The sequence below is a fragment of the Numida meleagris genome, chromosome 4 (genome assembly GCF_002078875.1).
Source record: "Numida meleagris isolate 19003 breed g44 Domestic line chromosome 4, NumMel1.0, whole genome shotgun sequence".
In the NCBI taxonomy this organism is placed as follows: domain Eukaryota; kingdom Metazoa; phylum Chordata; class Aves; order Galliformes; family Numididae; genus Numida; species Numida meleagris.
The window spans coordinates 44,294,902-44,321,948 of NC_034412.1; the positions used below are offsets into that span (position 1 = coordinate 44,294,902).

A 27,047-nucleotide genomic window follows, 5' to 3' on the forward strand; every position below is an offset into this window, starting at 1 on the left:
AGCATCAGCTTCAGGAGCTGCATTTTCAGGAGATTGAATTCCATATCTTCATCAGAAGTAAAACATCTCCAAATAATTAAAATCACTATCAACTCTACAGTGCCTATCTTTTATTATGAATGATAAGCTATTTTTCTGTGCAATGGAGGCAAAGATTTCAGCAAATACTTTAGTATAGCACAGACTCCTGTTTGCTCCTTGATGGTATTTGCTGCTAAATAATTACAGGTGTTGATTTCTTGGCAACACAACATTGCTTCCTTCTAAATAGCTGTGAGGATTGCTGACACACCCTAGAGACCTTATCACGCTTGACAATTCCCCGAAAGGAGGTTGAGGTGAGGTAGGGGTCAGCCTCTTACATAACTAGCATTAGGATGAGAGGCAAGGGCTTCATGCTTGCGCCAGGAGAGGTTCAGGTTGGATATCAGAAAAAACTTCTGCTCTGAATGAGTGGTCAGGCACTGGAACAGGCTGCCCAGGGAGGTAGTGGAATCACCATCCCCGAAGGCATTCAAGAAACATTTGTATGTTTTACTGAGGGACATGGTTTATTGAGGAAATATTGGTAGTGGTTGGACTGGATGATCTTGAAGGTCTTTTCCAACCTCAGTAAATGTAATAATCACAGAATCACCAAACAAGAGACATTCTCCTGACAGCTGAAACTAAGATACTCAAACTCAAGAATAACATCATTACGAAAGCATCACCCACAACAGCAACCAACTCCTGTTGAAGATATGGGATTGCCAAACTCAAAGGGAAAGTGAAGAAAAAAAACCAAAAGATACCAAAAGGGGTCTCTGTACTTTTTTCCAAGTTGTAAAAAAAAAAAAGTTAAGGAAGTTGCTTTGACAGGGATAAATAGGATTTCGAGAAGACTTTGCAGGCCACTACACTGAAAATGATTTCCCTCCCACCTCCACCAAGTTGCCTGAACGTTGGACTCATTTCTGTAATAAAGGCTTCTACTGCCATCGGAATATCACTGTACTGTAAATCAGCCTCATGCACTCACGTCAGAAAGGCTGATTATAGGTATTTGTGAGACGCAGTTGATAATTGCTTGAAAAAGAAAGCATTGTATTTTTTTTTTCTCTATTTATGAAAGGTGATTTCTTCAGAGAGCTTTGTAGCTTTTATATATATATAAATAGATCCTTTTTGGGGGGAAATGGATATCTTTCTGTAATGGCATTTTAATAAGAAGAAATACAATCAATTGTCAGAGTACGTAGTGAGTTGTGCTCTCTCTAAAGAGATAAACTGGCATCTAAAACTGAAAAATAGAGCTACTTCACTGTTACCATTAGATTGCCAGATCAGGTTAGAAAAGGCTTGAACTTCCTCACAAATTACCATAAAAAGGGTTTAATGCTTAATTTGAAAGAGGTCACTAATCCTGATGCTGACCAGTTATTTCTGAAGGTGCTACTCATGTGTTAGCAGTAAAATGTAGTCATAACTCACAACTCTCACTTCACACACAAGGAGAGCCATTTAAGGTCAAAGATCATCAACACTTCCTAACTTAAAAAAACTTGATTTTATATACTTTATCATCTTTTATTTTTATGCACATATATATACACACACACAAAAATAATACACCCTTATTTCCATTCTGCTTCCTACTAGTTCAGCTATATGCAGAAGCCTAGGAAAGCCAAAGCCAGCAGACAGGCAAATAACACAATCTCCTTCCTCTTCTTATTATATTGTTTCTTCATCCCTTCTTCCTCATGCTCTTTCCTTATATCCATGATTTTTTTCTCCTCACGTTTTTATCATCCTCCTCTTCCTTCCTAGTAAAGGCTTCTCATTTCTGTTTCCAAATACACTCTTATCTTTTCCTCATCCACTCTCCCAACCTGCAGACTTCTTCACCTTTTCTGCAGGCCATGGCACACAAGTACAAGCAACATCTTAGGATTATTCAAAACATTTGTTTTCACATTGCATTATCACTTGGTATTGTATGCCTCTTATTTGCACAGCAAGCTCTCTCAGTTCACTGACCAGGTAGACCGGTGGTATACATTACCAAGGTCACCTATAGAGTCATGATATTGACAATATGAAGATTTTAGGAGTGAGATATTTAAGCAAAAAGGTTCTCAGTAACAAAAGTATCTGAGCGTTTCCATAGAAAAAAGTTATAACTCACACAAGTCATGCACTCAATTACAGCACAGCCCATGGAAGAGCTGCACAGTGAAAGGATAAGTTGCTTCTTTTTCTGGCTGTAGCTGGTACAGAAGCAGCCACAAGGCCACTGTGAATATCGCTTCAGTAGAACTGGGAATTATACTCGAAGGTGGAAGCTGAGAAGCAGCAAGATTTGACTGTTCACATATAGAGGCTGTTAAGTTGGCCACGTGATTTTGAAATATTTCTCCTCCATGCAAATGCTCCATATTATTTGTGAAATTAACACCAGAGGAACCAGGGTGCATGAAGTATGATGACACAGCAGACGTCATGATGTGTGACACTCATTAGAGTAATTGCAGCACAGAATCACAGAATAGTTTGGACTGGAAGGGACCTTAAAGACCCCACATCCCCAACCCCTGCTGTGGGCTGGGTGCCCAGGACCCATCCAATCTGGCCTCATGCACCTCCAGGGATGAAGCACCCACAGCTCTGGGCAGCAGTGCCAGTGTCTCATTGTCCTCTGAATAAAAAAAAAAAAAACAGAGACAACAACATTAACTGATTAGTCAAAGGCCACAATTAGTTAATGATTGTTTGTTATGTGCACCAGAAGCAAGCTCTCACAGGGAGAACGATTATCAGCAGCAGCATCTTTCATTCAACATGCTTATTTAGCACACTAGGAAATAGAAAGCAGCACTGCTGCAGGCCATCCCAAAGGCAGGGCTGAGAGTGGATGCTCCCCAGCCTCTCTCTTGGTGTAATTAATTGCCATCCAGCCTGATCTCAGTTGAGAGCCAGCAGCAAGCAAGAAGCACTAATCCCAGTGCATAATCATATAGATACAAATTAAAATATTTAACTTGCAAAAGAGCTTTATTCTGCAATGGAAGTATTGGACAGCCTGATCAGAAGCAATCCAGCATCCACAGATGATTGATAATATATGTATCAGCCAAGCACAAGAGTTGTCAGTGCTCTTTTACAGCCCAGATAAAAGCTCTGGAGAGTCAGGCAGCAGCAAGCAGCTTGGCAAGAGTAGAGCTTCATGCCTCATTTATGTTTGTAGCTTAGTTTGTTGAGCACCGTGAGCTAAACATCAGATGTAATGCTGTGAATATGACTGAGCATGCTGTAGTAACTGATATAATTTGCCAAGCAAAATGGTATTCCCACAGAGAGAGAGGGGGAAGGGGGGTTGTGAAGAGATCATAAAAGAAGGGAAGAAACCTTAGTCCTAACTTAGATGTGAAATAAAATATGTGCCTAGTTTAAAAAAGGAAAAAAAGCACAGCCTCCTGTTCCTGCAGTTGTGGGCATTTATTCTAGCTTTTGAGATTAATCATGCTTTTAACTTAGCTTATTCCATAAAGCTGACTTCAAGCTAACTTGGAGAAAACCCAAGCCATACTTCTGGGGCACCAAAATGTCCTGGGCAAGTAGAAAATCTATTATGCGATAAGGTCATTCAAATAACTTCTAACAGGGTGCAGAGAAGAAGTTTAGTATAAGTTTTTACTGTTTTTAAGATGATTTTTTTTCCTCCTAATTAAAAAAAAATAGGGTATTTAAAATGAAATTGCTTACGCAAGGGACAAATTCAGTTTTACTTGAGGAGTTCCCTGATCACAACAGCCTGAATCTAAGCTTTCCCTATTAACATATTTTTAATAGGGATAATAATATTTTAAAATTTAACAATTTTAAAAGCTCTTATTAGCAGGAACATTAAAAAAAGAGCAGTCTCCATCAGCTTGGGATATGATACCAGCAGGGCCTTACACACCTTCAAAGGCCACGCTTACCATCTATAGAATGGAAACAGCTAGAAGCTTCCCTGGTCTTCCTCACTGGCCAGAAGGAATCATAATGAAAGAAAGGCCATCATAGAGTCAGCCTTCAGCCTCAGGTAAGAGCACAACTACCTTCTCTGCATGCTCCCTGGAAAGTGCATTAAAGGCTTTGTCTTTACACAGCATTCCCCCCCCTCTTAAGCCCTTGAGTAACCTCTTGCTCACCCCAACACCCCAAAGCAGGATATTTGAACCATACTCTTCTTAGGGAAAGGTACTTCCAAACTTCCCAACCAGACTCAGACAAAGCCCAGCACTGAGCATTCTGCTCCCCTCCCAAGCAGCCTTCCCTCCAGGTGCACCCTTATCCCCAGCTGCGCAGCTCAGACACTATTCTTCCCCTACTGCTTCAAATCCTTCCTGGGCAATTCAGTGAATTATACTCAAACTGACAGCATGTGAATGAAAAAGAGGGAGAGAATGCTCATTTTGGTTGAAATAAAGAAGCAGGTTCTCCCTTCACTGGTGACGCTCTAGCTCATATAAAGCAAGCTAGCTTAGAACTAGTAACACTCAGGTAAGGTTCCCCGCTCCTCAAAAAAACCTCTTGGTGTTCTAAATGCTGTTTATTTTTTTTTTTTTTTCCCCAGAGTGTACTGAAGAATTGCATCTTATCACAAGCAGAGTGAAGTTAAATTGGCTTCACTCATTAAACTCATTATTAAAATATCAGCAACTGAATTTGCAGTGTTTCAATTCAGGTAGTCTGAAAGACTGTGGAAGCAGCTTGCAGGACATCCCTGTGCTAATTAGTGTCATGCAGTGACTTCCCACTTCTTCCACAAGTTAACTACAACATGGTATCCTGCAGCAAGAATGCAGTGCTCTGCCCCAGTCCAGTTTGCACTTTCACAGCCACAACATCCTCAGCACATACCTGGGTGGCTTTTGAAGAACTATGGCACGCTTTACCCGTGTAGGTTGCTTCTTGGATGTGAACATACATACACGAATCATTCCCTGTTCTGGAGTTGCCACCAGTGGCAATAACCTTGGGATAAACAAGCTGAGAGGAGCTCAGTCTGACTGCCCCTCTCTTGAACAGCAAATTAACTTCATCAACTGGACTATAAGCTGTGTTAGGACAAACCACCTCTGAACATCACGGGAGTGGTACTTTCTGCTTGAACAAAGTTTTAAGTACAGAGGTCTAACCACTTTGGTGCAGCACAATAGCAGCCTTTTAGTATCTAAAGGGGAGCTACAAGAAAGAAGGGAACAGATTCTTTAGCAGGGTCCATTGTGACAAGACAAGGAGAAATGGTTTTTACACTGAAAGAGGGGAGGTTTAGATTGGATGTAAGGAAGAAGTCCTTTACACTAAGGTTGGTGAGGCACTGGCACAGGTTGCCCAGAGAGGAGGTGGGTGCCCCATCCCTGGAGACAGTCAAGGTCAGGCTGGAGGGGCTCTGATGGATAGAGCTGTAGGTGTCCCTGTTCATTGCAGGGCAGTTGAACCAGACAGCCTTTAAGAGTTCCTTCCAATTCTAAGGATTCTACAATTCTATGAGATAAATAATGCATCCCCACCAGAAAAAATGCCTTTCAGGCTTGAATCTCTTACCTGGATTCACATTCCCTGCACAGTAAACAACTCCTAGACCTGGTAGCAGACTGTTTTGAGGGTAAAAACAATTCAGTGTACTGAAATGAAGAATGGATTTTCAGAGAGAAATTTTTCTCCCCTTTTCCCCATAAGAGTCAGAGAGAAAGATATACACTGCTTATCTCAACTGCAGACAGAAAGTGCATGTATTCATTTTTAATATCGCTTCCTCATTCTGTGCACAGCTAGTTAGCAGAAGTTTCCAGAAAGATAATTATACCAGAATATCAATTTCAGCCAGATACGGTAAATCATATCCTTTCCATCTTTTGGTTTCAAAGGGGCGAAATCTGTACTATAACCTTCTCTTCCTTAAACCCATAACAATAAACTGAGGCATACTACTTATTATCTATTTAGAGCTGCCATTTCTCAAAGGTCAAATTTTGCTTTTTACTTTCAAAAGATTATTTAGTCCATGAGTTGCCTTCCTTGCTATATCTTACTCTTGATGTAGTGGTTTTGCATGTACTAAAGCATATTACCCCTTAAAAATATTAGAAAGCTGGAGAAGAAAGGAAAAAAACACGTTCTTTCTTGGATGCATGAACAAAATGTGCCCCTTCATTATTTTCTTGAATATAATCCTATCTTACCCAGCAATATGTTGCAGTTGCCCAGTACTGATATCCAGTCCCTTCTAAATTTAGTGATTTTGTATCATTTACAAACAAATATACACTGATGAAAAGGTGATTGCTTTCTGCTGATTGTAGATCATCACAGTGATGGATATCCATGCCAGGTACAGCAGGGAGAAAAAAAGCCAGACTACGAACGCTTTAGTACCACAGTGAAAACAGTGTTTAGAAGTGTTCCTTTACGTAACCCTTACACTATCTTCACTATCCAATAAAACAAATAGCACAAAACATCTTTAAAAACACCTTCCAGTTAACAGCACAATCTTTATGTCACAGTAGGGCACAGCAGGCTCTGCACTGCCAGGTGCTCTGGCCACCTGACAAGAAAACTTTTGGGGGTCAGAAGGCTATGTTCCGATTTATGGACCAAAATCAAACATATGTTCAAATCACTGAGAGTTCTACCAGCTCATTTTCTCAAAGATCATTAAAAATCCTAACTGATCACTTACAACTGCAAAAATATTCTAAGGATGAGGTATGATTTAGTTTTGAACAAATACAGTTGAAGTATCATAAGATTAATTATTGCTTCTCAGCTACAGAACTATACAACATTTTGCCCTTTTCCAAAGGAAAAAAATAACTCCCCTTCAACTATTCATCATTCTACAGTCTCCTATGGCTGTAACATCGTTAGTTTTTTACTTCTAATCATATGATAATGACAACACTGAGAGATGACAAAGGGGGAACTTCACTGGCATTTACCTTGTATAACGTATGGAGAGAGCGATTTTTCTTCCTGAAACTAGTGACTATAAACGGCACTCTAGATAGATAAGAAATATTTCAAGTATTTTACTAGAGTTGCTTTGGGGCTGCCTAATAGGCAGAAAGCCAAATGTTTTTGTTCTTGTTGTCACTTCATTGTTGATTTAGGAAGCTTTTCCATCAGATCATGTATTAACTGTCACAGAGGGAAAATGCTGTCTGTCAAGTTTTTTAATCTCAGTCACATTAAAAAAAAAAAGGGTGATAATGCCCTATAATCCCTACATAAGTCCTTAGGCAAAGAGATGGAAAGACTGTGCATTTATATACTGCTACCAGTGTTGTATTAGGCGAATAACGAAGGACTCGGGCTGTAACGCGGAAGGCCCTTCCCCATTTCGCTTGCTATTGGTTGGCCTACAGGAGAGGCTGTACTACTTTGTTTTCATAACAAGGTGTATAACTACCCCATATATGGCTTTTTGGAAGTGAGTGGACAGAGCGGGATATTCAATATGATTGGCCAGGAGCCCGCGTGAGCTTCTGGAACAGTCTAGTAAAAGATAAGAAAAGTTACAGAATTATATAGTATTTACCAATAAACGCCATTTTGCTGTACATCATATGGGTGTCTGTACGCAGTATTTGGCCCAGACCAGACTTTGGTCTCAGAGCACGAGGACGAAATACAGAGGGTTGCTTGTGTTCAGCTACATACCAGGGACTCCAATCTACACATACTTGGTACAACTATTCTCACAAATGGGAAGACAACAACCTGTTCATAGCTGCCCAGGGAGGTCATGGAGTCTCCATCTCTGGAGATACTCAATACCCATCTGGATGCCTACCTGCATGATCTGCTGTAGGAAACCTGCTTTAGCAGGAGGGTTGGACTCAACAATCCCCAGAGGTCTCTTCCAGCCCCTATGATTCTGTGATCTATTTGTACCACATCAGCTGTCACTCACCCACTCCACCTGTACAGCCTATATGGAATATGGCTCACAATGGAGCTATTAGCTGCAGGAGTCCATCTTGGCTGTTTTTCCCACAACATTCCCCATCCTCCTCCCACACTCAGTCCTCATCCCTTGAGCTGCCTCCTCCTTTGCTGCCCAGAGCCTGGGAAGCACCTTATAACTCATCTGACAAGAGAAGAAAAATTTCCTCAAAAATTAGCTGAGTCAAGAGGTTGTCCCCAAGCAGTAACAAGATATGACGCTAGCTTGGGGAACTAGTACTATGAGGGGGAAGGAATGGAGAGAGTCATTCAAGGGAAGACTGCCAGGGAGGGAATTGCTTGGCTGGGAAGTACTTGATGTACTTGATGTTTTTGCAGACATACTGATGGTATTATGAAAGGCGCAAACAACAGCAAATAGTATCAGGGAATGCATTAAATACTGTGAAGTACACAGAAAAAAAATCTCTGATCAATGTATGAAAAATATTAATTATACTAATGCCTTTTACATAGAAAAATACTAGAATTATGAATTGAGTAATTACTGCTAAGATGCCCAAGGGAAACAAATCCAAACAATCAGATGAGTTTTGTTTCAGTAGGCATATGTCACACAGAATAACATGAAGTAAAGAATTGCAAAGGGTAAGATTGCTATTTTAACATTTGGTTTGAAACAGCGTAAATAGTCATAACATGTAAAATATTAAGAGAATTTCAAGGGTGAGTTTTGACATCTGTGTTAATATTGTCATTAACATAATTTAGAAGTTCTATAGCTTCCACGCTATGTGCTGATTTTCATCTTTATTTGAGAAAACATGGGGTTAAATAAAAAACATTTTATTTTCCATTTAAATCAAGGTAAAGACTCCAGATGACCTTAAATTAAACAAGAAATAAATGTTTTAGGATAGGTTACCGCAAAACAAGGAAACAGCTCCAAACCTTTGAAGTAAGCTCAGCTTTCCACTTGCCCCATTTGTTTAGACAGGAAGGCTCTGGCAGAAGCTCCCCATTTTCTAAGTTGGACATGAGCATTCTTTGAGCTGAGTTGTGGCTGAGACTTGTTATGTTTGTAACGCACACAAAAAACAGATAAATATATTGTCATCCATAACAGAGCACCAATAAAAAAGTCCAAGCAGCTACCAAAGAATACAATAAATGTGTAACTGGGGCTCCAGTCAGAACAGAGGTCAGCTTTTCAAAACCCTTGTAAGTCAGTGGTCCACTTTCCTTCATAGTTACTTAAGCAACAACAACTTAATCCTATGGTATCAAGTGAAAACAGTTTTTTTCTTTTTCCCCTGAAGGAGAGGATAAAATTAATCTACTTTAGTGGATGTCAAATAATAACTTAGAAATATGGGATTTTTTCCCCCCCCAGTCAAAACATTAAGTGATGATGATTATAACTAATTGGCAATATTTCATACTTAATGTTTGTCATGACATGACAAACTATTTCATGTTAATTAATATTCCTGCTTATATTTTGCAGCTTTCCCAGAACAAGGCTGATGTTTCCCAGCAACTCTGATCACCCAGACTGCTCTTTATTGCACTTGGGAGAGACGTTCTGCAGTTATGAAAGACCTTTCCTGAGTTTACACCTGGGGTAACCACATTTCACCTTCTTTGTCCATACTTACGATGCTAGAAATGTTAAATGACATTCTAACATACTTTCAAATTTCTGTATTTTTATCCCCATGCAGTTTTACTTTGTTAAGAATCAAACTATCTCCCAAGAAGGACACAGACAGCCATTTTTGCTACTCATTGTGAGCATAACAAAGGCCCTTCTTATGGAACAATGCTTCTTGCTTTCAATAACATACTTATTTCTCAAGTAATTTTCAGCTAAAGGAAAGCAAGTGAAAGCAATTTAAGGTAAGCCAACCATCCTATGGTTAAAGGCGTTAGTGTGGCTCAACTGTGATGAGAGCTTAAATGATTACTGATGTTTCTGAATAATCTTGAGTCATGGATCTGTTTGGACTTGTTTCTCTGAGAAATTTAGGATATCATTTTTTACTGGATGGATAGTAGTGTGGCAAGCTACAGAAGAGTCCCATCTTTTGCTACTTACAAATGTTCCAAAGAAAGAGTATATCATAGAATGTCTTAGAGGGGACCTTAAAGCCCCCCCTAGCCCCAACTCCTGCCATGGGCCGAGTGCTCGGACCAGCTCAGGCTGCCCAAGGCCCATCCAACCTGGCCTTGGGCACCTCTAGGGATGGGGCACCCACAGCTCTGGGCAGCAGTGCCAGCACCTCACCACCCTAAAGAAATAGTTAAAAAATAATGTAAAGAATTTCTGCCTAACATCTAACCTAAATGTCCCCTCTGGTAGTTTAAAGCCATTCCTCCTTGCCCTACTACTGTTATACTGTGTACAAAGTCACTCCCCCTCCTGATTATAAGCTCCCTCCAAGTACTGGAAGGCTGCAATGAGGCCTTCTCTTCTCTAAGAGAAACAAGCCCAACTGCAATCTTCCTTAGGACAGATTTGAACTTCAGTGAATTTGCAGCCAAAACCAAACAACCACTCACAAAAAAAAACCCAAGAAGTTCCTAAGTTGACTGTAACCTTCTTCTCAGAAGAAAAGCAAACAGGTGCATAATTAGGATCTACTTTCACAAAACTGATTTTCCTCCATGTTTTCCCTCCTCTTGTGTTTGTAATGGGAAATACAATATAATCCATAAATAGGCATGTGTGGTTGGGGAAAAAGTTTACAAGGCTAGTCATTGCATACAACATCTAATAGACTACATATTATGAGTTTTATTTAGATGTTAAAGGAAACAAGTACAGTGCAAGTAGGGAACATATCTATCTAAGGTAATAATTAGGTTGACTAGTTATCCTAACCCAGTTAGAACTGATTTCAGCTAAGCACAGCATGTGCAGCACCCCATACGCAAATATAAAATAAGAGTCACTAGATATTATTTCATCAGCTGTTTTGTAAGCTGGCTTTTTCAAGGCTGTTTTAGCACACATGGTGAGAAGTAAAATACAGAATTTGGTGTGTATATTTACACTCTCAGACAGCACAGGATCTCATAGTATATAATACTGGATCTCATAGCATATAATCATCTTCACTTTCAGGAAGTGTAACTTCCTGAGAAAAACACAAGGGACAATAATCAAAAGGTTAAGCAAGGAACATTCTGCCTGCATGAAAGGGAAGGAGAATGCTCCTGGTGGCCTTCAGAGCCCAAATGAGTTTAGGAATCTCTGCTCAAGCACATTCAAAACTCAGGTGGACAAGGCACTGAGCAACATCCCATAACTTGGAAGTTTGCCCTGGATTGCACAGGGGGTAAGAGTAGAGGCTTAAAAATTAACCCTAATCTAGTAGAGTATGCTCTAATGCCAAATATTTGTTTTTGCATACTGAAGAATAGCCAAAAGTTTCTTGAACACTGCGCACAATCAGCAATTTCTCAGCCCTATCACAGAGACTGATGAGTTATACGAGATTGTACATGGAGAGAATAATTTTTCTGGTTGGAAATACATCCATGAAAATACAGCTAAGACTAACAAAAAACTACTCAGCATAAATCTATTTTACCTTTATGTAAGTATTTAGATTAAGTCCAGTATTTTTGCTCCTACATTAGGATGAATACAGACCTGGGGATATATGAAACAGCATGTTAATTTTCAGTGATTTTCTCTCTGCTCTTTCTAGCTCACAACTGTGAGAATTCAACACAACTAGAAGCAAGAAAATAATTCCCACCAACTCTGATTATTTTAAAGTAAAGTAAGGCATACCAAGAAGGAATGCAAACAAGTATATATCAGTTTTCAGTATCTTTTAGATCTTTCCACAGAAAGCTTTTACCATGAGCTCCCTGTAAGATCACATCCACTGAGCAGAAGCCATCTTTACTTAGAGATGTTTACATCACATTTACTAAGCCTTCTAGAACACTGAAACCAAACTCCTCCCTTTGCTAAACATTGATAGGTCCTCTTGCCTAGAGGTGAGTAACAGCTTATAAGGGAATAGGAACAGATGCTCTTGACTAAGCATGTAGCAGTCAGGGAATGGCTTGGGTTGGAAGGGACCTCCAAAGTCATGAAGTTCCAACCCCCTGCCACAGGCATAGTTGCCAGTTGCTAGATCAAGTACTAGATCAGACTGCCACAGAAAAGATTTGCTATATCTACAGCTACAAGTGATTGAAAGCCAGCACAAAAAGCAAGATCTATTTAAAAGCAAGCATGGGATGTAATGAAATTCCTGTAAAGATGAAGAATAGTATCAGAACAACAGGGGCTATTAGTAGGGATTACATTTCATAAGGCAGAATGGACCAATACAGAGGCAGGAGGAATAAGTCCTTGGAAGCTACGGCAGCATCATGAAGAAAAACACTCCTCCTTTTCTTATACGCAGCTTTCATGTTTACAGCTACAAATGCAAAATAAAGGGAAAATGAAGCACATCATTTCTAACATATTTAATAGCCAACAAGAAAACAGTTCACAGGTATTGCTGAGTGTTTAGCATTCAGCAATATTAAAGAAATGTGTGAAATTGACATTGCAAGTAATAAAAAATATTCATAGTTCAATAAATTAATTAGAACAAAATCATTGCCTGGAGTTTTGCTCAGATGTTTTCATTGCTAAAGCCCTCAGAATTATATTACTTTTAAAAGACAATGCAAATAAATGGTCTGTGTACATTATGATTTCTAATATTTTAAAAATTAAATCAAGTACCTGGTAAATAAATCACTGCAGTTAGGAGTCAAATGATAGTTTATGCTTTTCCAAGCAAGAATCATTCTCTGTTCAAGAGCTTCCTATACTACCCACAATGCATAACCTTGCCAATAGATCTTGATATTGTTCACTGCTTCAGACATCATTAAGCCTTCTGCAATGAAAAAATCTACTACATTATCTGAATAAACATAATAAACATGGTGAATTCCTGCAAGACTAGGCCAATACCACAAACTTGAGTAATGAGGTAGAAGATCTCCTTCTTTAAGATGAAAACAAATGGTACTGCGCATCTGAGTTCAGTTCAGTAAACAAGAGTCTCAACTCCACTGCAGCAGTTTCATGAAATCGTTGAGTTAGATTGCTTAAAGGCTATCTGGTCCAAATCCTCTGCAATGAACAGGGACACCTACAGCTCCATCAGGTGCTCAGAGCCCCTCCAGCCTGACCTTGGCTGTCTCTAGGGACAGGACATCCACCACCTCCCTGGGCAACCTGTGCCAGTGCCTCACCACTCTCACTGTAAAAAATTTCTTCCTTCCTTACGTTCAATCTAAATCTGCCCTCTTTTAATGTGAAACTATTTCCCGTTGTGCTGTCATAGCAGACCACGCTAAAGAGTCCATAAGTTGCAAAGGTTGCATAAACATTTTTACTCTAAAAATATATATATTGGATCACTCTCCACATTAACACCTTTAGGATTTCTTGACATGTGCAACATCTAACACCCCCTCTGTTAGAAATTGATATCATACCTTTTATTTTTTCTCTAATCAAAGGATACTTTTCACTTACAGTTCAGCAAGAGTAGAACCTACATCCAACACAGGCAAGCAGAGCTGAGTAGGTCTTGGAAAACTTACTCAGAAATTCAGTTATACTCATGGTATTTGCTCAACTAGCTGAATGCTCACTAGCATGAACATGTTAAGAACATGTGTTTGCACAAATATTTTCTGTTGTGTTTTTCTTTGTATGCCATACCTGCTAGTGATCTTTTGAAACTATACACTTATGAAATTTACCCTTAGTAATTAAGCTCTGTCTACAGCTTTGTTTCCTTTTTGGAACCAGAGGAATATTAGGTTTTTTTTTTGAATTGGATGTTTCAACAGCAGCAAAATCTTGCTTATATTTTTTTGTCCCTTAGAATCTAGAAATGCCTTAAACATTTTGATTGAATTTCTCTCATTGGATGTAGGATATGGGACAGTATCCTGAAAATTATCGTAAGGTTACTTCTCCTTGCAGATTGCAGCACAATTTTACTCATTTCTTGCTTTTACAGAACAATAGTTTGAGTAGTTGTATATGCAGCTGAGAGGACAGTATTTTTTTGTCTTCAGTTGATTTACAGATACCGCACGTGGATCAAGTTGTTTTTGACTTACACCAAAATAGTAAGTAGCTTTCATGAATTCTAGTATTATTGAAAAATCCAGTTGTGTTTGTGATTTTAATTAGACACAATCAGTTAAATGCATCTTTGTAATTACACCTAAAATTAGATCAGCCCCTGCAGTGAATCTTGTAAATCTATTGCCGTGACGAGTTGACAACATATATAGCATTCAAAATTTTTCTTGAGTTCTCCTGTGACTTTCCTGGGAAAGTCATATTTCAGTATCAGTGCACAACAGAATAAATAAGAACATGTGCAGAACTTGAGTTCTCACGTACTTCACCTATACAATGAATATTAAAAATATATCTATTTCAGAAAATCAAGCAGATGGGATATTTCCTACTGCCAATAATTGTGCACCATAACCAATTTTATGCCAAGAGAAACCTCCTGGAGACTGCTATACACTAATAATATTACAGTTCCATCTATCAGAAAGCATAGAAATAGAGACTATTCATACCACATAGCAAGAGAAAGGTGTACAGTTTTGAATAGATCGGTTAAATTTTGTTCAATTAACCTGCAAACTTTGTTTTCCAGGCTTCAAATGCAGGTGCCAGGGACTATCAGCACAGTAGGAAAAAAAACATTTTAGAAGAGCTTTCTTACCTGGAGCAATAAATCCACAATCAATCGTACGTGAACAAACATGAGCAGGTAAATAGAAAGGTTCTGCAATAGCAGCTTCATTCTTTGGAAACTGATAAAATGTGCATGCAAAAAGAAGAGCTGCTAAGGGACTTTACTATTATTATTTATATTTCAATATTTTTGCTTGGTGACTAATACCTAGGTTAACTGTATTGTCTGGAAAATAACTATTAACTGTAGATGTGTGCAGCATTGTAATAACTATTTACATCTGGGGTCCCAAGATAGCCAGGCATATCCTCCAGGGGTAAAATTAAAAAAAAAAAAATCAAATTTCAGTGATAGAACTTTCTTGCTCAGAGCTTTCATTCCTTTTCTAACAGTGATGAATTATAAAATCATAGAATGGTTTGGGCTGGAAGGGATGTTTAAGATCATCTAGTTCCAATCCCCTTGCTGTAGGCAGGGATACCTCCCTCTAGACTAGGTTGCTCACAGCCCCATCCAGCCTGGCCTTGAATGCCTCCAGGGAAGGGGGCATCCACAACCTCGCTGGGCAACCCGTTCCAGTGTCTCACCACCCTCACAGAAAAGAATTTCTTCCTAATATCTAGCCTAAATCTACTCCCTTCATCAGAAGTTACATTAACAATACCACAGTATATTAAAGGAGGAGGAAAAGAATAAAAATTAATCTTGATTGTGACACAGATTTCCTGAGGAAATTGTAACATTAGTGTATACATTATAAAGAGAAAAGAGAAAAGAGTTATATTTACCTAATAAATTGAGTCACAAAGTGCTTGGTATGTGCAAAGCACAAATTGCCCCGATACTAGGGGAAGGTGAATGCAGAGATTTTTAGTTACTGTTCCATGTTTTTTTTTTTCCCCTCTCAGTTGTACTACCTTGTTTTGCAGTACCACCCTGCAGATGGATTTCATATTCCAAGCGTGATTTCAAACAGCTGCTAGAATTTAACCTTAGTATCCACTATATAGAAGGTAGTGTAAACAGTATAGAGGGAAGATAGCTGATTAAAAGATCATACCCACTATCAACATTGACAGATGTTCATCTCAGTTATCTAACTCTCTCTACCCAGTTCCTTCGAGAAATATATCTTTTACTTTATAGAAACGTACACAAAGCAGTTTGCGTTGGAAACTGCTTCCTTTACCTTTGTTTAAATACAAAGAAATGAAGACATGGAAAAAAAGCCCTGATTCAAAGCTGGGAAGTGCTCTCAACACCACAGCAAAAACCACTGTAGAGGAAAAGTATTATTTGGAGTATTCACAGTACTGATCAAGTGAAGGTCATAAGCAATTCCTCTAATGATAGGAAAACTAGAAGTCAATACAGAAGATATCAATATCAGTCTTCAAAGATTACCTGGCTAACTGTTAAGAATCGTATGCAGTTTGTTTATTCCTTTGTCACTCAGGATGATGGATGTTTAATAAATATACTGAATTAAGAGTCCATAAAAATATTTATCTGTGTTGTAGCAGATGCCAAAGCTCTGAGGCTTTAGACATAATTCTTACTGGCAGCTTTTCAGAATCATGACATGCATAAATAAAGTCAATCCAGGGGAAAAAAAAGCAACAGCAGTGCTTTCTGTTGCTGATGTTTCCAAGACAGAGCAGCTTAATGATTCATCGCTGAACATAACCCTGAGAAATGTCACTAAGTGCAGAGATGACTTCATGTACCAGCAGTCCCATAACTCTTTTAACATCCCTCTCATTGAAGTTCGTGTCTTGGTGTCTCCTCTCTTTATGTTCTCTCAAGACCCCACTGCTCTGATCTAAGGGGCTGCAGCCACCCACCCAGAACATGTGTACAACAGCTGTGTCAAAGGTCATAGTCACTACAGTGAATCACTACATTCATTGCACTTAGAGCTCCAAGGCCACCCCACTGGAAATCCGTACCAGACAAAAGAATTAACATGCACGGTGATGGCCTCACTAAGCATCCAATTGCTCTGAGAGCAGCCAACAGCAAATGCCTGAGAATGATTATAAGCAAGCAAGGGTATGTATTCTTCCCCATATAGTCACCTGGCCAGAAATTACCTGTGGCATGAGAAATTCTGGACTTTTAAGTGATGCATTTGTGATTAACATCACAATTGATGGTTTTCTCTCTCTCTAAAGCTGTCTAATATTTTTTCTGCCTTCATGTAAACACTGGCCTTTGCAAAACAAAGAACCTTCAAGTCTCAATATAAACATCACAAAGAAATATCTTCCGTTTTTAATTTACTGTTTTATAGTTTTTAATTCAAGAAATCAGGGCTAACATCAAATTACAAAAACTAGAACAGCCTTTCCCTCTTCATCTTTTCCATGCATTATCAGCACCTTTCATTTCTGTTTTCCCTTTTCCAGTTGGAAAAGTCTTATCCTGCTGCTCTTCCTTTCACTCCCCAGTATCTAAATGGTCTCTGTATCCAAGACACATCGAGGGAGTACTTGGACTGCAGCCTGGTTGAAAAAGTTTCATTACCCACCACATCCAACTGGATGTCTGTGTTGTCCTATCTGAGTGGTTTGTCCTTGTAAAATTATTGCATCTGAAGGGGTTTTACTCTAGTCCCTCCATGGATTTTTAATGGAGATTTGAGAACTCTTTTCCTCCATCCAGCTAGCCCTCAACCCTTGCTTCCATTTGAATGACCTGACTGGAGAGATTTACTTTTTTAGCATTTCAAAGGATTAGAATACCACAGCCTCTCCCCAGGTTACATCAGGGGAGAGGAAGTGGGAATGGGGAATGCCAGATTAGCGATTACTCTGATGCACTGTCATTTATCTTAGAAAGGTTAAAAAGTATGCTCTCTACTATGTGAAGCTTTCACAGCCTGAGAAGGTTTTCTATATCTGCTAGTTAAGAATGTGATGTATATCCTAATCAAATACTACCTACAGTAAACAAAGAATACCATCACCCTAAGTTTTTAGGGCAACTACTACTGCATTATTTTTACATAAATATTTTTCTGTTTGGTAGTACAGTTCTAGAGATTTTCCACAAACCATCCTCTTAGCATACCAGACTCCAGAACCTAGGGTTCCCTTGAAGTTTCTCCACTTGTCCAGAAGTGGAACTTCATCTATACACCCATCTTCATTTTCTTTACACACTCTAGATATCAGCTGCATTTCATTGAAGAGTACTGTATGAAAAGAGAAAGAATATAGGTTTTTCTCAGCACTGTTTAAGTAATCTCAACAACTAAGCTACTAAAAAATGAGGGAACCTCCTCTTCAAACAAGCACTAACCCCATAGTAAGAAAATACAGAAACAATAAAATTCCTCCCTTAAGGGTGTACTTGGGCAGCCACTGCTTTAGCAATACATTTCCAGGGCATTCAGTTTAATTATTTAGCAGTGAAAAATACAGCCAACCAAGTGAGTCTTCACTAAAAGTTCAGTACACCTCACTTAATAGTTTAGCTCATTTTACATTTGTAACTGAAGATCATAGTTTGTTAAGAAACAAAGAGGATGTGCTGATGGTAAGACTACAAAACCACTTTTAATGTCACAGCATTTCAGAAAGGACCACAAGAGTTGAAACTCCTGGGGACATCAAGCTCCAGGCTTTTCTCACTGTAGCAATAAGTGGAATTGATGAAAAAGGAACATACAAAGTATGTTCAGCAAACTAAGGACTGTGAGATACTTCTGCCAAAGATTAAAGCTTAGTTGTGCTCAGTTGTGGGACTAAAAAGAAATTTGTTTTCCTAGGAAACTGGCTACCTCAGACTCATCTAAATTTATCTGGAAAGCAATGTTCTTTGCATGATGAGAATCCATGGGCATTCATCAGAGGTATGCTATCTTTTTCAAAACAAAATACACTGTTCCTCAAGCAATAGCAAGGACCTGTAGCTCAACATCCTTTTTCAAAGTCCAACAATTTTTTTGAGCTAGTTCCCCACACAGAATTCTATGTCAATTTTTTAGGAGGTCCGGAATATAGGTAGATAGAAACTTACAAAAGGAATTGGTGGCTTATGAGAATAAGATCTATTTGTATTGCCAAAAACTGCATATTAAAGCAAAACTACCTTCATTTATTTACAGTTTTACTCTCCCCAGAAAATGCCTTCCTTTTAATGTGAGCATTTAGTGAAAAACAGGCCTCCCATTGTCTTGCAGACAACACAGACTCAGTAATCACACCTGTGAGACTTGCTGACCCTTCTTGGGAGGTAAAGGGGAAAATCTGTAGTGATGGGAATCACTTACCAGATTTTAAAAAAGCAATAGCTTTAGGTTAAGAAAGATTCAATGAAAAAATGAGACCAATCGTAAAATATCAGATGAATGTCTGTCTAGTTCGGTATGCTGTGCTCATGAACAGCCAATGGAGGATTCCTATGGAAAGGTATAAAGGAAAAAAAAAATAGCTTTCAGCTATTTGTTCTGAAGTTTCCTGAACCACATTCAGCATAATTTTTTAATAGCCCTAAGTCATATTTTTCCTCTATTAATTTATCCAATTAGTTTTGAACACAAGCAAACATTTAGCATCTATAACAGCCTTTGGTAGGGAATCGCATAGCTTAGCTCTGCATTTCACTTGCTAACTTATTTTCAACCTGCCATAAGCAATCTCAGTACATTCACAACAGTTTTAAAGAAGCTATGGAGACCAGTCCCAGAAGACTGTTGGGCTTTTTGATGCTGTTGCTTGAATTTTTTTTTTTCTTTCTTCCAAAATTCTTAAACTTCATTCTTATTTTATGCATTCTCATATTCTCTGAACAGATAACTTAGGATCAAAGACTCTAAGGTGATCTAATTTAACAGATACTAAAAATCATCTGTTTCCTCAAACAAGGAAAAGACTTTCAGGAGATTAATTATTTGAAACTTGTATCATTTGTGCAAAACTTTAACTGTCTGAAACCACTCAGCATCTGCCATTAGAGCCGTATAATTGAAGTTCAGCTGTAATTAAGTGTTGCTCTAACAACGTTACTTGGACCAATTAGAGCAGTCCTCTTTGACTTTGGTATTTACCTCTGTTAAACTTCCAGTAGCCAGCAGTATTGACTTTTGACAAGTACTTCCTTGAAGAATAGAGAAAGCCACCTAATTACTTTCATTACTGCTATTTGGCTTTTTTTTCCAACTAAATCTGTATTTCAAATTCTAACAGTTACTGGGAGCATTTAGGATTTGAACTCAAAAATCCTTGTGAGTCCCTTCCAACTCATGATATTCTTTGATGCTGTGAAATTCATTCCTTTACTCAAGTGAATTAGTCACGTATGCCTCCAGGGAGCTGTTTTCCTCTAATTTTAAATTTGCCTATGCAGCTGTTTAACACTATACTGGATATTTAGTCTAGCACCATGTTTCAGGATGTCAGGAAATAGTTTCAGGTGATCCATGTAAGAGCAGTGCTGTCTTTATAGTCACATAAACAAGTGGGGCAGGACTGTATTTTTAGTGCAAAATACACCACACCTGCAAGTCTCACCTTGGTAAGGTTGCTTCATTACTAATATACAGAACACAGTATAGATGTGCCATAGTTAAGAGTGAAGCCATACATTATTGGAGGAAACTTCTGTACCACTGCAGTCTTACTGGCCTCGGGTCTTAAAGGAAAGATCTACAGATGACCAAGAGCAGAGTTAAGAGCATTGCTACTTAGCATACTACACAGTTGTAAGTGTTGGAGTAATGGCAGAAAACAACATTCATACAAAAGAGTAAATCAAAAGATGAAACCCAGTAGCTGGAACTGGTACATGCAAAAAAGGAAATGAAGGAACATTTGACCCTGTAATAATCATACTTTTCAGTTTTAGATTTGTCTATCCATTTCTGACCCCAGAGTCTTTGACAGTCCTTATTTTTGTTATTCTTATGATAAAATTGCTCTGAGCTGCCGATCAGTGGCATGTAACAGCGTTTTCCTTAAGTCAGATGCTTTGCATGGCAAATTTAAGCCACAGCATAAGTACATCGTTCCCTACTATATTTTTCTCATCTTAGATCTCCTTCATTATTAATGATTTTCATGTGATTCTCTCACCACCGGAATATGAGAGTTTTTATATGGCATCACTGGGATCTCCTTATCTAAATAGCTATTTTTATTGGTCAGCCATCACCTTGCCATTTTCCCATATTGTAACCTCATGCTTTTTTACAAAAATACTTTTATTATCTTTCTGCTTCAACTAGTATAAGCATCTCTCCATCATTTCACTACCCTCAAATTCCATTTAACTATCAGCACTCTGGCTGCATAAAATTATATTTAATAAAACTGCTCCTAACACAAATTTCCATGGTGCCCTCAGAAAGATTATTGCTATTCATTGCCTATTACTTTCAATGTTATGGTTAGCTTAAGATATAATAATGCAATCCAATTCAAGCTAGTTCATATTCACTTTCAGCTAAAACATTAGAAGAAATTCAATTAAATTCCAAGCAATATATTTTGTTACTAACTTCTTACCCTCTTTTATATTTCTACCAAGAAAAAAAATGAAATTGATTAGAGTGTTCCTAATCATAATGCATAACATTTATCTTTCAGTTTACAGAGGCACTATTAGACTTATTGAATAATGTCTTTCACATACACAAACAGTAGAAATCACTGCCACTGAAAAGTCTCTCTCTTTCAGAAAGTAATATATCAGTTCTGTCACATCTGTCTAGATTTTCAAAGAGCTTAGATGGCTCTAGAGATTAGACCAATTCAACTAAAATCAACTTTAACCTAGCCTTAATCTCCTAGCCCTCACCCCCATCCCTCAACCGTAACCCTAACTCGTTTGGCCATCAGGACACACAGGTGAAGGGCAAGAATTTTGAAGTCATGAAACAAAGGAGAAATCCCTGCTACCCATAACGATTGCTTGAAGCAGGGGATACTATTTCTATTCAAAATGTCTGTGGACATGTGCACAAATATGAAATATGGCATAGGGTTCAGGCCCCATCTTGGCAATGTCAATTAAATTACAGTGCAGTGAGAATAGGATCCCAGCATTCACTTTCTCAAAATGAAGTGCCCAGTTCCCTTAGCTTCCCATCTGCCACATGTGATTACATTTTCTCCACTTATTCAACACTGATGGAAAAGAAGGCATGGCTGAGTTCCCTCGGAGTTGCTTCAATGACTATACTACAGCAAAACAGATATATTTTGCAAATTGTTTCTAATTCCACTCCAATATAGGCAGCTTGCAGTCATGAACTAACACAAATGGATATGGATGAAGGAATCTACATAGCAATTCACCCTAAATCCAAGGGTTTTTCTTGATTTGTATTTAAGTTATACATGATCTGACTTGTGAGGTGAAATGGCTATAAAACACTAGGTGCTTTTTCCAACACCAACCATCTACTTCATTGCTGAAAATATTCCTTTTCCACTAAATACGCTTGAACTTCAAATATAATTTCAAAACACAACAAAGTTAACGGGCAACAGTCTTCTCTTAAGATGACAAGTAAGCTAAGTATAGAAGAGGCCCAGACACAGGAGATCTGCCAACAGTGGGCCATTGAGAATCACTCACATTGGACATTGTTTAGTATGCAGGCTTCCCCTCGCTTTCATTAAGATTAGTAATTTCAATTATTAGTCTAAGCAGAATTTCAGGAGCCTGCTTTTGCAACCCTAACTATCTGCTTTTTCAGTGGCTACAACTTCACAAAAGAAGAAAAGTCTACAGGGACATTTAGGCAATTCAAAGATATAGGCCTGGGCTCCAAAGGGGCTTAAGGAAGGCTTAATGTTTATAAATACAAAGTAGAAACTCCCAGTTAAAGTCGTAGATTTACTCCACAACTTTGGATAAGTCAGTAAATAACCATATACATGGAAGACCATTTGCAAATACGATCTAGCTCACTAAAATATTACAAAAACAATTTCTGCATCATATAAGTGCGATGCCAATGCCCACCATACTTACAGACTGGAAGAATTTTTAAAATCATCTAAAAGTTACCTGAAAATATACTTTGTCTCCAGACAAAACATGATTTAGACAGTGACTCATCCTACTTAATCAGAAAAGATTGTGTTTAGAGGTATTACAAACATTTTCTGCAATATACAAGACAACTAATGTTCAATAGCCACATAGTTACTACATAGACTTCAAAAATCTGTCTTCATAGCTGTTCAGCTCACAAAGAAGCAAAATTGCTTCTGACGGGTTCCTAGCAATACTAGGCAAAGTATTCAGAGGTAGGCTAATAGACACATACGTAAAGAAGAACTCACCCAACTGTTAAAGGGGGTCTGCTAGCTATACAACACTCCTCAGAAAGCAGTGCAGATCCCAGAGATTCTCTTTCTGTGGCTGGCCCTTATATGAGCCCAGGGTGCCTCCACCCTGTGTCCACTCCTTCTGGTCACCTGTGGAGCACAGGTGCAAACAATTTGTCTGTCCTCCCTGGGCCAGCCATAGCCCTTCACCAGGTGCTCAATTAGCAGTTCAAGCCCAGACCTAACAGTTTTCCTACAGCGGTGCAGAAGAGTAAGAACCATAGCTTGTCCAAAGATTGCACCAGAACTGTGTAACTCTTACTGCGTAATTGTTACTCTAGGCTGCATCAGGTTACCAAGGCTGAAAATATAAAATCTGATAAGAAAGTTCTCATTACTTACGTTGCAATAGAGGAAACAAACTAATGTAAATGCAGGGGGATTAAGGCATATGAGTAAGTAGAAGAGGCAATGATTCAGATGGAAATAAGGCTAAAAGAGAAGAATCCAGGATCTCTGTTTAAGCTGAGGTTTAAAAGGTGTAGAAGTCACCAAAATGTCTGAAAGCTTGTAGAATGAAAATAAGAGGAAACTGTTTAATCAAGCAGGGAAAAGAGGCAAGGATGGAATATGAGGCACTGAGTGATACTCATGGATCTAACATTCCCACAGTTGACTGTTAGGAGAGGATACTACAGTTCCTCATAACTGGAATTCTGACTGGAAGACAGGACCAGACTTTTTTTGAAGGGTTACTTCTACTCGCAGTTAACATCAATAACAGTAATCAAGGGAATAAATATTTGTAATAGTTTACCAGAGGGTGTAGTTGACCTTGGAGTCGTTGAACTGAACATTTTTCCAAAAGAAAAATCATCAGCCCCAGGATAGCAGCTTTGGATGGAGCTCACGCATACCAGGAAAGTTCAACTCTTCCAAGATAAATTCCTGGATAGCAATCAGTGGATTGAGATATCCAGAAGAAGGACGGACAAATTCATCATAACTGTTCCTCATGGACATAAAAGTATCTGCTCATGGTTATTAAAAAAAGGGAGTAACTAATGCCAGTGAGCTTTTTGGTGTTTTCTTCAGAGCACTGTAATGAGCATCAAAAGGCTGAAGGGTGCTTAGGACAACAAAATGTTGTAAACTGCTCTTTAAAAAATATCTGTTAATACTACCTTCAAATACTCTTGTGACCATGTTAATAAAAGTACTACCAATTAGTTAGATTTTAACGGCAATATGGAGTATTACCAAAATATCAACATCTTATGAATAGTGATCACAGCAGGAATTTTCAATTGCCGTAATTACTCACGTAAAGACCGTTAGTGCTACTTCCTCCCAGATGAAACATCAAAGCATTTCTCACTTAATTTCACTTGTTTCAGATGTTAATAACTGTCAGCATCTTAACGCATTTACCTTCTCTTTGTTCCAGTTTTAAACTGTTTATTTCCCCAAATTGAAGCCTTATTATCATTCTCTCCTTTGTTGCTGTTGTTTTGTTTTCTGAGATTTTCTTTTGTTTGTTTTGTTAAATCTCAAAACAGTAATAGCTGCTACAGAGCACTAAAGACAGAGTGAGTGAAGGTGTAAGGAAGATATTAAAAAACCTATGAACATCCAAACTTCATTTTCAGCTACTGTCCTTGACATTTTTTCTCATATCTGCAACAACATACTATGGAGCTGAAGACAAAAATTATATCCCCTCCAAACCATTTTTCTCAGCTCCTCCTTTAGTGTCACATACTCAATTTCCCCAACTATTTGGTAACCTTTCACTGAACTTCCTAATTTGACAGCACCTTTCTTTTACTGGGCAGGCCAAAACAAAATGTAGCACATCAAATCTGACTCATAGGTGCTAAGTCGGATGGAATAATGAGCCTTTTGGCTGCATTCTTGTTATGATATCCCCAAAATATCTCCCTGAAAACCAAGACAACATGCATGTAATTAACTTTTTCCCACAATTTCTCTTCCCATGGAAAATCAAATGATATGATCTCACTCACTATCAATTCCATGTGGAGGAAAAGTTGGCAACAGAAGTGGGTTCATATTTATGCTTCGGTCTTTACTGAATTAACTGTAGTCTGTGATCAATCTTTATTTATTTTCAACAGTGAGAAAATACTTTCAAAGTGAATTTGGACAAATGTTTTTCAAAAAGACTTTCCAAAGGCTATTCAAACTAACTTCTGCTTGGATTACCAAAAAACAGTGCACTCAATTTTCCAGCAAACATGGAAATGTTTGTGCATGGCAAACATGTGCAGGAGTGTGTGTGTATTACATATTCTTATGTTTGTTCAGACTTTTAAAAAATATGCATTATATCAAGAGATGAAGCATTGTCTCCTATCTAAAACAGCTAATTTCTTTTTATACTTTCCGATGAAATAATCAGGCATTTTCCTCTGAAAGCGTAATTGCTTTTTGATTCAAGCTGTCTACTGGCATTTTGCTAGAAACTCCATAATTTGACAGAATACAACACTTCCCCTTGTCATACCTTTTCAATAACAGTAAACCCTCTCCACTAAAAGTAAACAGATCCTGAATTCACAGTGAAAAAAGCTTGTGAGGATTTTTACCTGGTTCTCCACTGCAGAAGCTAAATGACGATGAAATTATAGTGAAGAGTTTATAAAACATAAATCATCCTTGCCCCATTTATTCATGGAGTTGTTGGACTTTGCATCACAGTGAGTCATTACTCAGTAGCATGCAAGCTCACCTTTTTTCACAAGAAGCTGCTCTACATGTCCAGACACTAGCATCCATTTTTGTAAATAGGAGACGGTTGGTACTGCTCTCCACTACTTATAGTGCATCCTGAAGCACTTTGGTCAGACTTGAGCTCCTCAGTAACTCATTTGCATGGACCTCAGGAGAGGCCATGGTATGGTATTAGTATTCAAATGTTTTCAAAACCAGAACCGCCTCCTGATAAACACTAAACTTAGTCAAAGCAGCAAAAGGAAAACAATGAAACCATAAAAGATGTTTGCTACTGGCAGTTTTTGTAATTATTTTACAGATATCAGCCTGCACTTAACTGATTTAAGAATGAATGTTTATACTTCTATAATTTAATGAATAATATTTTTGATATTGCAGAATGGATGTCATACCTCAACAGCAAGATATACGCAACATGTCAGAGATGGCTGCTAGTTCTATAAGATGTCAGAGCAACAAGCTTTTTCTCCAAGTACAACAAAATATGGGAGTCTATTTGACACCTGATACAAGACCTGCAGTTTCGCTTGCCAAATCACCTCTGAATTCCCCTAGACAGAAGTGAGAATCCAGATTCCCTCAGGATTAGCTCAACCACAGATCCTACAGCATAAGACATCATCAAAACCCCAGGGTAGCAAAAGTGAGCTTGTCAGTTTGTGGCTGTTGGAAGCACTCCTTCCCTCTCCCAGTCTTGCAGGACACATATTTTTTGTCAGATGATGCAAGGCAGCAGATGTCCCATGAGGAAAAAGAATCTAATAATTCTGAATTACAAGAATCAAAGTAATCTAAATTCCCCATCTGTTGCCTAGTGTCTGTCAAAGAAAATCTCAGTGCTCTGAGAATGAGATGCAGAGTTCTTGATGCAATTAAAGACTGAAGGAAGGCACTAAGCTTTTTTTTTCCTAGGCTACTTTTCATAGTCCAAAGAAGAAACCCAGCACTAGCGAGATACAGACAGTAAATAATTTCCCACTTTTTTGCAGTTTGAACATCTGTGACTCTGTAACATAGAATAGAATAGACAAACCAGAAGTTACCATGGCTCTGATGAGCACTGCGTCTTTAGTGAATATATTTCTTTATGCTCACTCTAAGCCCAAACCAAGGTCATTATATCTGAGCAGAGAGAATATATAAGACTTTTCAGAACTGGAAAACAAATATAATGTAGTTAGTTATTGGGGAAGAAAAAGACTAAAAAGCTACTAAGAAAAACAAAAACAAAACAACAACAACCACATAACAAAGGCATTACTCCCAGCCAGTATAGTTTACTATTTTTTAATTGAGTGCTAGAACCATA

General features: G+C 38.3%; 2 long non-coding RNA genes across 7 annotated transcripts in view; one reads left to right on the forward strand and one right to left on the reverse strand.

Moving 5' to 3' along the window:
• Positions 1-11,887, reverse strand: part of LOC110397454 — a 92,449-nt gene extending 80,562 nt beyond the window's left edge. For 4 of the 6 annotated variants that reach the window (XR_002437792.1, XR_002437788.1, XR_002437787.1 and 1 more), the window contains exon 1: positions 11,814-11,886. This is a non-coding gene — a long non-coding RNA (uncharacterized LOC110397454). Of the gene's footprint in view, positions 1-11,537; positions 11,600-11,743 lie in introns of all 6 variants that reach the window. The other 2 variants (XR_002437791.1, XR_002437789.1) reach the window with 2 other exon arrangements.
• Positions 11,898-26,768, forward strand: LOC110397453. Its single transcript, XR_002437786.1, has 5 exons — positions 11,898-11,955; positions 13,998-14,109; positions 14,658-14,774; positions 18,472-18,555; positions 26,117-26,768. It is a non-coding gene; the product is annotated as an uncharacterized LOC110397453 (long non-coding RNA).